We start from the raw sequence: 13,225 nt of genomic DNA on the forward strand, positions 1-13,225 counted from the left end.
CCTCAGCCATTCTCCCAGCCTTGCAGAGGGAACAAATTAACAAACAGGAAAAAATAATCTGCCAGCTCCCCTAAGCCAGAAACTCAGGACAGGCACAGCTCCTTTGCCTACGCACAGGCATAAGGGGTCCATGGACTTTGAATGCCTTTCACCCCTGCAGAGATCTGTGTGGGCCCATTTCAACAGTGTAGGCCCTCATTACCACAGTACAACAAGGTGTATACCTGAAGCCTAGCTTCACTGTATCAGCTATATGGTGGACTGGCAGGTTTGTGACATTTGACACCACTCTGCGCATTAAGCAAGGTCCTCACCTGCCCACATTGGGCCTGAGGACTGGTGGCTCCACCCATGCCACATAGCCACCCACGACAGGGGTCCAAGAATAAGTGGTGCCCCCCAGTCCTTACAGCCAACAGCACAGGGTGCCTGTAGTCCAGCTGCAAAACCCACCCACCTACACACTCTAGGGAACAGGGACACACTTTCTTCCCAGATACTTAGGGGCAGACGTCAGCCCCCTGACTTGCTCAGCACTTGACTTCCTACTGCAGCCACATACCTGTGCCTACTCCAATCACCCCTGCCCATCTAGGACTGTAGGTGAGAGCCTGCACTACACACTTGGTGACTGACTACCTGGACACCTGAGCTGAATCCATACAAGAAAAGTAAATGGACTCTTGGGCTCACATAACTAGTAACAGATCTAACCACGTGATGACAGGACGTTACAGCTTTAAAGGCACCAATAATCAAACTAGCTCACAGGAGCAGCCTATTTGGGCATATCAAAACAGGAAGCTAGGACACAGTAAGCAAATATAAAATAAATAAATATAATAATTTAGTGATGGCTCAGAGACAACAGTCAATATCAAATCACATGAAAAGGCAGACCATAATGGCTTCAGCAAGCTCTGAAAACAAAGAATCAAGAAATCTTCTGGAGGAAGAGAACTTCTTGGTATTACTGGAGGTAGAATACAAAAGATTAATATTCAGAACTCTTCAAGAGATCAGGCAAAACACGAAACAAGTCAAGGAACACACAGACAAAGCAATAGAGGAACTTAAGAAGATTATAGAAGAGCATAATGACAAATTTAACAGGCTGCAAGAATCTATAGCGAGACAGCAAACAGAAATCCAGAAGACTAACAATAAAATTTCAGAATTAGACAACTCCATAGAAAGTCATAGGAGCAGAAGTGAGGCAATGGAAGTAAGAATTAGTGAGATTGAAGATAATGTACTCGACACCAACTTATTTCGAGGAAAATTATTTCGAGGAAAAACCAGATAAAAGAATTTTAAAAAATGAAGAAACCCTAAGAATTATGTGGGACTCTATCAAGAGGAATAACCTACGTGTGATTGGAGTACCAGAACGAGGGGGATAATAGAAAATACAAAGAGAATTGTTGAAGATTTGTTGGCAGAAAACTTCCCTGATATCGTGAAAGATGAGAAGATATCTATCCAAGATGCTCATCGAGCCCCATTGATCCCAAAAGAAAGTCACCGAGACGTTGTAATCAAACTTGCCAAAGCCAAAGATAAAGAGACAATTTGAAGAGCGAGTGGGGATAAACGAAAAGTCATCTACAAAGGAGGGTCAGTAAGACTAAGCTACGACTACTCAGCAGAAACCATGCAGGCAAGAAGGCAATGGGCTGACATATATAAAGCCTTGAAGGAAAAAAATTGCCAGCCAAGAATTATATATCCAGCATAACTGTCTCTCAAATATGATGGTGAAATTAGGGCATTTCCAGAAGTTTAGGGAATTTGCAAAAACCAAACCAAAATCACAAGAAATACTAAAGGGAGTCCTCTGGTTAGACAATCAATAACATCAGATAACAACCCAAGACTAGACATAGGACAGAGTCAGCATAATATCAAAAAAATAATACACCAAGACCAAGTGTGATTCATACCAGGTATGCAAGGATGGTTCAACATTAGAAAATTAATCAACATAATCCACCACATAAATAGAACAAAAGAAAAGAATCACATGATCATCTCAATTGACACATAAAAGGCATTTGATAAAGTCCAAAACCAATTCCTGATAAAAATTCTCAATAAAATAGGAATGGAAGAGAAAATCCTCAACAAAATAAAGGGCACTGATACAAAACCCACAGCGAACATCATTCTCAACAGAGAAAGGCTGAAAGCATTACCCCTGACAAGGGGAACAAGACAAGGATGCCCTTTATTACCACTCCCATTTAACATTGTGATGGAAGTCCTGGCTAGAGCAATAAGGCAAGAAAAAGAGATAAAGGGCATCCAAATTGGAAAGGAAGAAGTTAAAACTATCCCTGTTCACAGATGATATGATTCTGTATATAGAGAACTATGTTAAGATTGTGTCAACTTGGCTGGACCATTGATTCCAAGTGTTTATATGTGATCACTCCCATGATGGGATCTGCTGTGAGTAGCCAATCAGTTGAAAGGGAGTTTCCTTGGGTGTGTGTCCTACATCCAAATATAACTGGACATTCTGGCTTTTGCCTGCTCTGGATCCTGCAGCTGCCTCCTGTTTGTCTGACCTCCAGTTCTTGGGACTTCAGCTAGCAGCTTATCTGCCAATCTTGGGATTCATCGATCTTCACAGCCCGTGAACAAGAGCCCTGCTCTCCAACCTGCCGATCTTGGGTTCGCTAGCCTCTGCAGCTATGTGAAGCAGGAGAAGCCTCTATCCTGATCCAGGGACTTGGGACATTCCAGCCTCTACAATCGAGTAAGCCATTTCCTTGATATAAATCTCTCTCTGTATTTATATGCTTTACTGGTTTTGCTTCTCTAGAGAGCCCAGTCTAAGACAACCCCAGAGATTGCGCAGGAAAACTTCTGGAACTAATAGAAAGATTGAACAGAGTAGCAGGGTACAAGATCAAACTTACAAAAATCAGTTGGATTCCTATACACCAACAGAGAGAACTTTGAAAAGGAAAACAGGGAAACAATATAATTTATAATAGCCCCTAAAAGGATAAAATACTTAGGAATAAATCTAACCAGGATGTAAAAGACCTATACAAAGAAAACTACAAAACACTATTGCAAGAAACCAAATGAGACCTACATAAATGGGAAAACATACCATGCTCATGGATAGGAAGACTCAACATTGTTAAAATGCCAATCCTACCCAAAGCAATCTGCAGATATAATGCAACCCCAATCCAAATACCAATAGCATTCTTTAACAAGATCGAAAAACTAACCATTAACTTTATATGGAAAGGAAAGAGGCCTTGGATAAGCAAAGCAATATTGAAGAAAGAAGAACAATGTAGGAGGCCTCATACTACCTGATCTCAGAACTTACTGTATAGCCACGGTAGTCAAAACAGCCTGGTACTGGCACAATGATAGACACACAGACCAATATAACAGAATCAAGAACCAGATGTAAATCCATCTACCTATAATCAGCTGATCTTGACAAAGGACCAAAGTCCATTAAATGAAGAAAAAACAGTCTTTTTAACAAATGGCACCAACAAAACTGGATGTCCATCTGTAAAAAAATGAACAGGACCCATACCTCACATCATACACAAAAACTAATTCAAAATGGATCAAAGACCTAAATATAAAACCTAAAGTGATAAAGACCATGAAAGAAAAAATAGAGACAATGCTAATAAATGGCATAAATACAATACAGACTGTAACTAATGATACACAAATACCAGAATATAAACTAGATATCTGGGAGTTCATAAAATTAAACAGGTATGCTCACCAAAAAACTTCACCAAAAGAGTAAAAACAGAACCTAAGGACTGGGAAAAAACGTTTGGCTACAACATATCTGACAAGGGTCTAATCTCTAAAATCTATAGAATACGTCAACCCTCAACAACAAAAAGACAAATAATCCAGTTAAAAAATGGGCAAAGGATATGAACTGACGTTCACCAAAGAAGACATTCAGGTAGCTAACAGACACATGAGGAAATATTCCTAATCATTAGCTATTAGAGAAATACAAATCAAAACTACAATGAGATACTGTCTCAATTCCAAATTACTGGCACTAATCAAAAAAACAGAAAATAACAAATGTTAGGTTGCGGGGAGATTGGAACTCTTATGCACTGCTGGTAGGAATGTAAAATGGTGCAACCACTATGGAAAACGATATGGCACCTCCTTAAAAATCTAGAAATAGACATACCATTATGATCCAGCAATCCCACTCCTAGGAATATATCCAAGAGAAACAAGAGCCACCACGCTAATAGACATATGCACATCCATGTTCATTGCAGCATTATTCACAATAGCAAAAAGATGGAAACAACCTAAGTGCCCATCAGTAGATGAAGGAATAAACAAATTATGGTACGTACTCACAATGGTATACTACACAACGATAAAGAACAATGATGAATTCCCAAAATATCTCACAACATGAATTAGTCTGGAGGGCATTACACTGAGAAATAAGTCAATCACAAAACGACAAATATTGTATGAGACCACTGTTACAAAAACCCAAAAAAAGGCTTACATACAGAAAAAAAAAAATCTTTGATGGTTAAGAGGGAGCGGAGGGGTGGGGAGGGGAAAAACACTAACTAAATAGTAGACAAGTGAACTTTGGTGAAAGGAAAGACAACACACAATATCGGGTAAGGCAGCACAACTTGACCAAGGCAAAGTCATAGAAGCTTCCTAGACACATCCAAACACCTTGAGGGACTGAGTCACTGGGGCTGAGGGCTCAGTACCATAGTCTTGAGGAACATCTAGGTCAGTTGGCACAACATAGTTCATGAGAAAAATGTTCTACATCCAACTTTGATAAGTAGCGTCTGGGGTCTTAAAAGTTCTGCAGCAGCCATCTAAGATACATCTATTGGTCCCATCACGTTTGGAGAAAAGGAGAATGAAGAAAACAGAAGACATAAGGAAAATATCAGTGCAAAGGATTAATGGACCGCAACTACCACAGCCTCCACCAGCCTGAGCCCAGAAAAACTAGATGGCGCCGGGTTACCACTACCAGCCACTCTGATAGAGATCACAATAGAGGGTCCCAGACAGAGCAGGAGAAAAATGTAGAACAAAATTCAGATTCACAAAAGAAGACCAGACTTACTGGTCCGACAGAGACTGGAAGAACCCCTGAGACTATGACCCCCGGACACCCTGCCAACTCAGAACTGAAGCCACTCCCGAAGTCCACCTTCCACCCAAAGATTAGACAGGCCTATAAAACAAATGTGTTAACGTGTGAGGAACATGCTTCTTGGTTCAATCAAGTACGTGAGACCAAATGGGCAACACCTGCCCAAAAGCAAAGGTGGTAAGGCAGGAAGGGACAGGAAAAGTGGACGAATGGACACAGAGAACCCAGGGTCGAAAGGGAAAGGGGGAGAGCGCTGACACATTGGGGGGATTGAAACCAATGTCACAAACAATTTGTATGTAAAGCTTTGAATGACAAACTAATTTCCTCTAACTTTCACCTAAAATACAATAAAATTTTTTAAAAATCATTTAAAATTATTTCTATACATTCGAATGTGCTGATTTTTAAAACCTCATTCAGTTGAACTTTACTATGTAAAATACATGTTTTGAACAAATATTGGTGACAAAATTGGGCAAGATGTAATACTTTAAATATGATTATATTTAAAAGTCAGTTGTGAAATTAGCTATATTGTACTCAAAAGTTCGTTACAAAAATTTCTCTATAGTTAAGAAAACTGCTTCATTCTTTTTTTTTGTTATGACTATGACCTGATAGCTGAATTTCTGAACTGATATTCATTTTATTCATGTAACAACATTCATTCAACAAGCACTTATTGAGTATGCATATGTGCCAGGAACTGTACTAGATGCATTGCCGTTGAGTTGATTTTGACTCAAGCAACTCTATAGGACAGAGTAGAACTGTCCCATAGGGTTTCCAAGGCTATAAATCTTTACGGAAGCAGACTGTCGCATTTTTCTCCCGCAGAGTGGCTGATGAGTTTGAACCACTGACCCTTCAGTTAGCAGCCCAGGGCTTAACCACTGCCCCACCAGGGCTTCTCTGCTGGGGACGCAGCGGCAAATAAAGTTTACCTGCGATATTTTACATGTGGAAGCAAAATAACATTATAAGCTCTTAGCTTCCTGAGAGCCAGCCCAATGTCTGCCTAACCGCTGTGCCTGGCATGCAATACATTTATTGAATGAATGCACAAAAGTACAAGTAGCTAATAATATCCCGTATACGTTGTTACAAGTTGGCATTTCACAGTTTAAGAAAATAATTTTAGCATTCAAATTCTTATGTAGCTTCAATTTTATATTTATCCAAGCATTACTTCATTATTTACTTAATTAAATGTCAACATTGTTGTATTTAATTCAATAAATAAGAATTTATAATTTTATTTAGAAATAGTCTTATGGCCAAGCCATTTAACTTTATTCTCACTAACTCTCTTTAAGTGTTTTAGTATTTTTGGTAAGTCATAGTTCACAAACAATTCCTGAAGACAGTTTAAGCCTGGGGCCCATCCTTGGGTCACTAAGCTTTCAAATTCTTTGATATTTGCGAGTGATAACATTTCTTCACTACTGAATGTAGTTTGGTGTTGTGCAGCAGCCCTTTTTGTTATTTATGTTCTCCTCCTGTTCTGTGCCACTTCATTTCAGCAAGTCCATCTTCAGGATCTCAATACCTGAATGCATTTCCTTCTCCCTCACACTGACCTCAAACCTGTTCCTTGTGTGCATTCTCCGAGTTGGTGAATGGCAGCACCCCCTACCAGTTGCTCAGATCAGAAATCTGAGCAACTCTCAGCCCCCTGGAACCAATCGATCCACGATCCTGTCGAATTCTACCTCCCACATCTCTCTGGAATCCACCCACTTCTCTCCATCCCCCAGCTCAGGTCACCATCGTACCTCACCTCCATGACTGCAGCAATCTCCTGGTCCCCCTGCCTCAATTTGGGTGCCTACTTCCTAACGCAATCTGTTCTCAACACTGCAGTCACAGTCATCCTTCCAAATCTCAACCTGAACATGTCACTTTGTGCTTCATGCATTTTCTCAACACCTCTTTGCTATCAGAATAAAGTCCATGATGAACCTCTTTCAGGTTTTCAAATGTCCCCCACTTGCGCTTGCTGCTAGGGTTTTGCAAAAGGAGCCCCTGTTCCATCAAGCCCCTTGCCACCTGGCGAACTCTTCCAAGTCTCAGGTATGCCTGCTGCTTAGGAAACCTTCCCTGACCCCCAGGACAGGAACGAGATGTGAGCGCTCTGGCAGCTAATAGTTGGCATCCATTCAATGATCATTAAAAACTACTTGTTCAAAAGGAGTACACTGGTTTTATCATACTAAAAATTATGACGAAATGCAGAATCACTTGCTAATTTATTTCCAGTGTGTGACGAAAGCTTGGCAAAGTGCTTCCCAGTTTGCTGTGATTCTAGTTCTCTCTCCAATTTTCCTTTGCACTTTTCTGAACCAGGACTGTTCTTAGAAGGCATATTTAAACAACAAAACAAAACACCAAACCCATTGTCGTCAAGTCGATTCTGACTCATAGTGACCATACAGGACAGAGCAGAACTGCCCCATAGGGTTTCTAACGAGCGGCTAGTGGACTCGAACTGCCGACCTTTTGGTTAGCAGCTGAGCTCACTGCGCCACCAGGGCTCCAGCATATGAGAGGGTTTAAATGCTACATAATTAATCCCTCTTCTCTAAACAGCACTGTGCCATGTATGGTTTTGGTCCTCTAGCTACCTGTGACTACCGACTTTAAGCTCGATAACATGCACACGCGTGCGCTCGAGTCACAAAAACACTGGGCAAATACAGATCCGCAATCGGGAGAAGTTGTTGCTGTTTCTTAAGTTCCCACTTAGGGTACTGTCCCTTTTGGCTGGAACCAAACAAATTTACATTTTACTAATCAGATAAGGTATCACACATAGAAAGTTAAATTAACGTGTACCAAACGTGCAATTTAAATGCAGTGACTTTTTACTCCCACTTTTTAATCCTACCCTGGTGCAGACTGCGTTCAGGGAAGCTGTTTAGCTGCCTGACCCAGTCCAGCCCTGTCCCCCTCGCCCCCGCTGGGTCTCCATGGCTCTCCTCCAGGCCCTCTCACAGCACCTACGCCCTCCAACAGATTCATTTTCTCCCTTCTCTCTAGCATACATGCTCCGCAGGACAGGAGCCGATCTTCATCACCTGCCGGGTGACTCCTAACCACGCAACTAAAAGGTCGTGGAAGGAAAGGCGGAAGTGTTTTCCTCAGCTATCTCTGGTACCTGGTACAATGTCTGACACACAGTAGGAACACAGTAAACATGGTTAAATTCATGATGTGCGTATTTTTTAAACCATCACGTAACAAACTACTATTTCATGGATACGAATCAACATAAATCCAGTCCCCAAAATGTGAAGGTTAAATCAAGTCCCTACTTTCCCATTTCTCGATCAGCTCTGACACCAGCCACCCACGCAGCTCTCTCTCTCCCTTTCTGCCCCTAGCCACCTGGAGCTAGGTCAGAGCTTACAAGTTAAAAGTACACTGCCAGTCAGGCTGCTGAATAGGCAGAAGCCAGCCACAAACTTGGGAGTCCACATGGCACCCTTATTTCTGACCTGCTGGCTGCAAATCTGGAGTTTTTCCACTATCCCTTCAGGATGCCAACCCCAAGCTTGGAGACTCCCCTGGGCTCCCTCACTTTCACCTGCTGACTCCCACTACTCCTCTGGGCTCAACAGTTCACTAGAAAACTCACAGAACGCACAGAAAGTACTGTACTTACGATTACAGATTTATTACAGCAAAAGGAAATAAATCAGGATCATCACAAGGAAGAGACACACGGACGAGGTCAGGGAGGGCTCCCAATGCGGAGCTTCCATGTCCCCAAAGAGGCACGCAACCCTATCATGTGTATCAATGTCTTTCATGAACCAGGAAGACCTTAGAGCTTCTGTGTCCAGATCTTTTATTGGAGCCTCATTGCAAAATCATGATGAGGGGTGTCATTGCATAGTCGTGACTGGCTGAATCATGTTCCTTGCCCTCCCTGAGATCAGCTGATATCAGGCCACGTGGTGGTCTTTCTGGTCAGGCTAGCCCCCACTCATTAGTACAAACCCTCAGGTATGGTTTAGATAAGAAAGGCACCTCAGTTACTCAGGAAATTCCAAGGCTTTAGAGTTATCGCTCAGGAAACAAGGACAAAGACCACCTTACTTCGGGTACAGTTAAATTCTTTAACCCACAACCATCATAATTTGATTTTTGTCTCAACATTTATATTACCGTATAGAACCTGGCTGGTCTCATTTCCTTTAGTCACATCCTTAAAAACAATGACAATCAAATCTTCAGGGGATTCGTCTCTCTACGTGGTCTTAAGACTAGATTTACATAACCTGTTGCCATCGAGAATTGATTCTCACTCTTAAAATGAGTTACAAAATCTGGATTAAAGTTTTATAAAGATTCAGTTTAGGCTGAACTATATAACATTCTTAACTTTGCTTAATATTAGTTTTACACCCAACTCTGACCCACATATTACATTTGACATTACACATTCATATGCAAGGCCTGTCTGCCTTCTCAGAAAACTCATAAACACTGGACACATGCTATCAATATTGTGAAGTTTCAAACAATTGTACATGGCAGGGTAAAGGGTATCACCATAGCTCCTCAGCATCTCATTAACAGAAAAGCAATTTTATGGGTTTTTTTGCAAGGTGATTCAAAAATAAATTTTGTAGCAAGCTATGCTGTGAAGAGGGCTATGTCTTTGTTATACAAAAAACAAAACAAAACAAAACCCCAACAACTCTAAGGCTATAGCTATTTGTTTGTTTTTTACTTTTGACTCTGACTAAAATAAGTCTCTCCCTTCTGTGTGGTATTCATAGGCTCTTGCACCCAGATTTCTGTGCAGACTTTAAGACAAGATTTCACAAGCCATGGGCCCTGTCCACTCCCCGTGGCTCCTCCGTAGCTCCACCCAGCTCTGCAGAGGCAGAAAGACAGCGAGAACCAGTATCTCAATCTGCTCACGACCAGAGGCGTTGGTGCATATTCACTCCTGCACACACAGAAAAAGGCAGGGACTCAGGGAAAGAGAGCAACAGAAACCACACTCTTGGTGGGGAGAAGCTGTGCTGAGTGTTACACACAGTGACTCATTTTCCAGAATGTTACAGTGACATCTATGTCTACATACTACTAAAGCATACAGAAATATCCCATATGTGCGAAAGATATTGGATACGTGCAAAAGATAATTACCACTAACTAGTCCCTATAGCATGTCTTACCCTTCCCTTTAGAGTAGCAGGAGGCTAGATGAAGCCCCCACTGGTTTTTCCTGAGAGATGATTTGCCTATTTTTGTTATTTCTCCACCAGGATACATACCACCCCTTATTTCAGACATTCTCCCCTGGTTCTCCTCTCTACAAACCAAACCAATTGCCGCAGAGTTGACCCTGACTCATGGCGACCCCAAGTGTGTCAGAGCACAGCTGTGCTCCACAGGGTTTTCAACAGCTGATTTTCAGAAGTAGATCACCAGGCCTTTCTTTGTAGGCACCTCTGGGTGGACCCGAACCTCCAACCTTTCAGTTAGCAGCCGAGCGTGTTAACCACTTGTGCCAACCTGTGACTCCCATGTACAAAGGTTCTAAAATGAGCCCCAGAGGGTTCTGAATCATTAAACAAAGGATACAAAGTTACTTTTTTTTCTTGTAGTGGTTAGAATTATTGTTGTTAGGTGCCGCTGAGTCAGTTCCGACTCATAGTGACCCGATGTACTACAGAACGAAACACTGCCCGGTCCTGCACTGTCCTCACAGTCATTGTTATGCTTGAGCCCATTGTTGCAGCCTCTGTGTCAATCCATCTCATTGAGGGTCTTCCTCTTTTTCGCTGGCCCTCTACTTTACCAGGCATGATGTCCTTCTCCAGGGACTGATTCCTCCTGATAACATGTCCAAAGTATGTGAGCTGTAGTCTCACCATCCTTGCTTCTAAGGAGCATCCTGGCTGCACTTCTTGTAAGACAGATTTGTTCTTTTGGCAGTCCATGGTATATTCAATATTCTTTTTCAACACCACAATTCAAAGGCATCAATTCTTCTCGGGTCTTCCTTATTCATTGTTCATGCATATGAGGCGATTGAAAATACCATGGCTTGGGTTAGGCACACCTTAGTCTTCAAGGTGACACCTTTGCTTTTCTACACTTTAAAGAGGTTTTTTACAGCAGATTTGCCCGATGCAATGCATCTTTTGATTTCTTGACTGCTGCTTCCGTGGGTGCTGATTGTGGATCCAAGTAAAATGAAATCCTTGACAGCTTCAGTCTTTTCTCCATTTATCATGATGTTGTTATTGGTCAGGTTGTGAGGATTTTTGTTTTCTTTATGTTGGGGTGTAATCCATACTGAAGGCTGTGGCCTTTGATTTTCATCAGTAAGTGCTTCAAGCCCTCTTCACTTTCAGCAAGCAAGGTTGTGTCATCTGCATAATGCAGGTTGTTAATGAGTCTTCCTCTAATCCTGATGCCTTGTTCTTCTTCATAGAGTCCAGCTTCTCAGATTATTTGCTCAGCATACAGATTGAATAAGTATGGTGAAAGGATACAACCCTCACGCACACCTTTCCTGACTTTAAACCATGCAGTATCCCCTTGTTCTGTCCAAACAACTGCCTCTTGATCCATGTACAGGTTCCTCATGAGCACAATTAAGTGTTCTGGAATTCCCATTCTTCTCAATGTTGTCCATAATTTGTTATGATCCACACAGTCGAATGCCTTTGCATAGTCAATAAAACACAGGTAAACATCTTTCTGGTATTCTCAGCTTTCAGCCAGGATCCATCTGACATCAGCAATGATATCCCTGGTTCCACGTCCTCTTCTGAATCCGGCCTGAATTTCTGGCAGTTCCCTGTCGATAGACTGCTGCAGCCACTTTTGAATGATCTTCAGCAAAATTTTACCTGTGTGTGATATTAATGATACTCTTTGTTAATTTCGCGTTCAGTTGGATCACCTTTCTTGTCAATAGGCATAAATATGGATCTCTTCCAGTTGGTTGGCCAGGAAGCTGTCTTCCAAATTTCTTGGCATGGACAAATGAGTACTTTCAGCACTGCATCCATTTGTTGAAACATCTCAGTTGATATTCCGTTAATTCCTGGAGACTTGTTCTTCTGGTTTGAAATGGTTGAACGTCGACCAATTCTTTTTTGTATAATGACTCTGTGTGTTCCTTCCATCTTCTTTTGATGCTTTCCTGCGTCATTTAATATTTTCCCCATAGAATCCTTCACTATTGCAACTCAAGGCTTAAATTTTTTCTTCAGTTCTTTCAGCTTGAGAAATGCCAAGTGTGTTCTTCCCTTTTGGTTTTCTAACTTCAGCTCTTTGCACATGTCATTATAATACTTTACTTTGTCTTCTTGAGCCGTCTTTTGAAATCTGTTCAGTTCTTTTACTTCATCATTTCTTCCTTTTGCTTTAGCTACTCGACGTTCAAAAGCAAGATTCAGAGTCTCTTCTGACATCCATTTAGGTCTCTTCTTTCTCTCCTGTCTTTTTAATGACCTCTTGCTTTCTTCACATATGATGTCTTTGATGTCATTCCACAACTCGTCCGCTCTTCAGTCATTAGTGTTCAACGTATCAAATCCATTCTTGAGATGGTCTCTAAATTCAGGTGGGATATACTCAAGGTCATACTTTGGCTCTCGGGGACTTGTTCTAATTTTCTTCAGTTTCAACCTGAACTTGTATATGAGCAATTGATAGTCTGTTCTGCAGTCAGCTCCTGGCCTCTTTCTGACCGATGATGTTGAACTTTTCCATCATCTCTTTCCACAAATGTAGTCGATTTGATTCCTGTGTATTCCATCTGGTGAGGTCGATGTGAATAGTTGCTGTCTATCTTGGTAAAAAAAAAAAAAGAAAGGTGTTTTCAATGGAGAAGTCATTGGTCTTGGAAAATTCTGACATGTGATCTCCGGCATTGTTTCTATCACCAAGGCCATATTTTCCAACTACCAATCCTTCTTCTTTGTTTCCAACTTTTGCATTCCAATCACCAGTAATTATCAATGCATCCTGATTGCATGTTCAGTCAATTTCGGGCTGCAGAAGTTGGTAAAAATCTTCAATTTC

The sequence above is a fragment of the Trichechus manatus genome, unplaced genomic scaffold, assembly GCF_000243295.1.
Source record: "Trichechus manatus latirostris isolate Lorelei unplaced genomic scaffold, TriManLat1.0 scaffold00002, whole genome shotgun sequence".
Taxonomy (NCBI): Eukaryota; Metazoa; Chordata; class Mammalia; order Sirenia; family Trichechidae; genus Trichechus; species Trichechus manatus.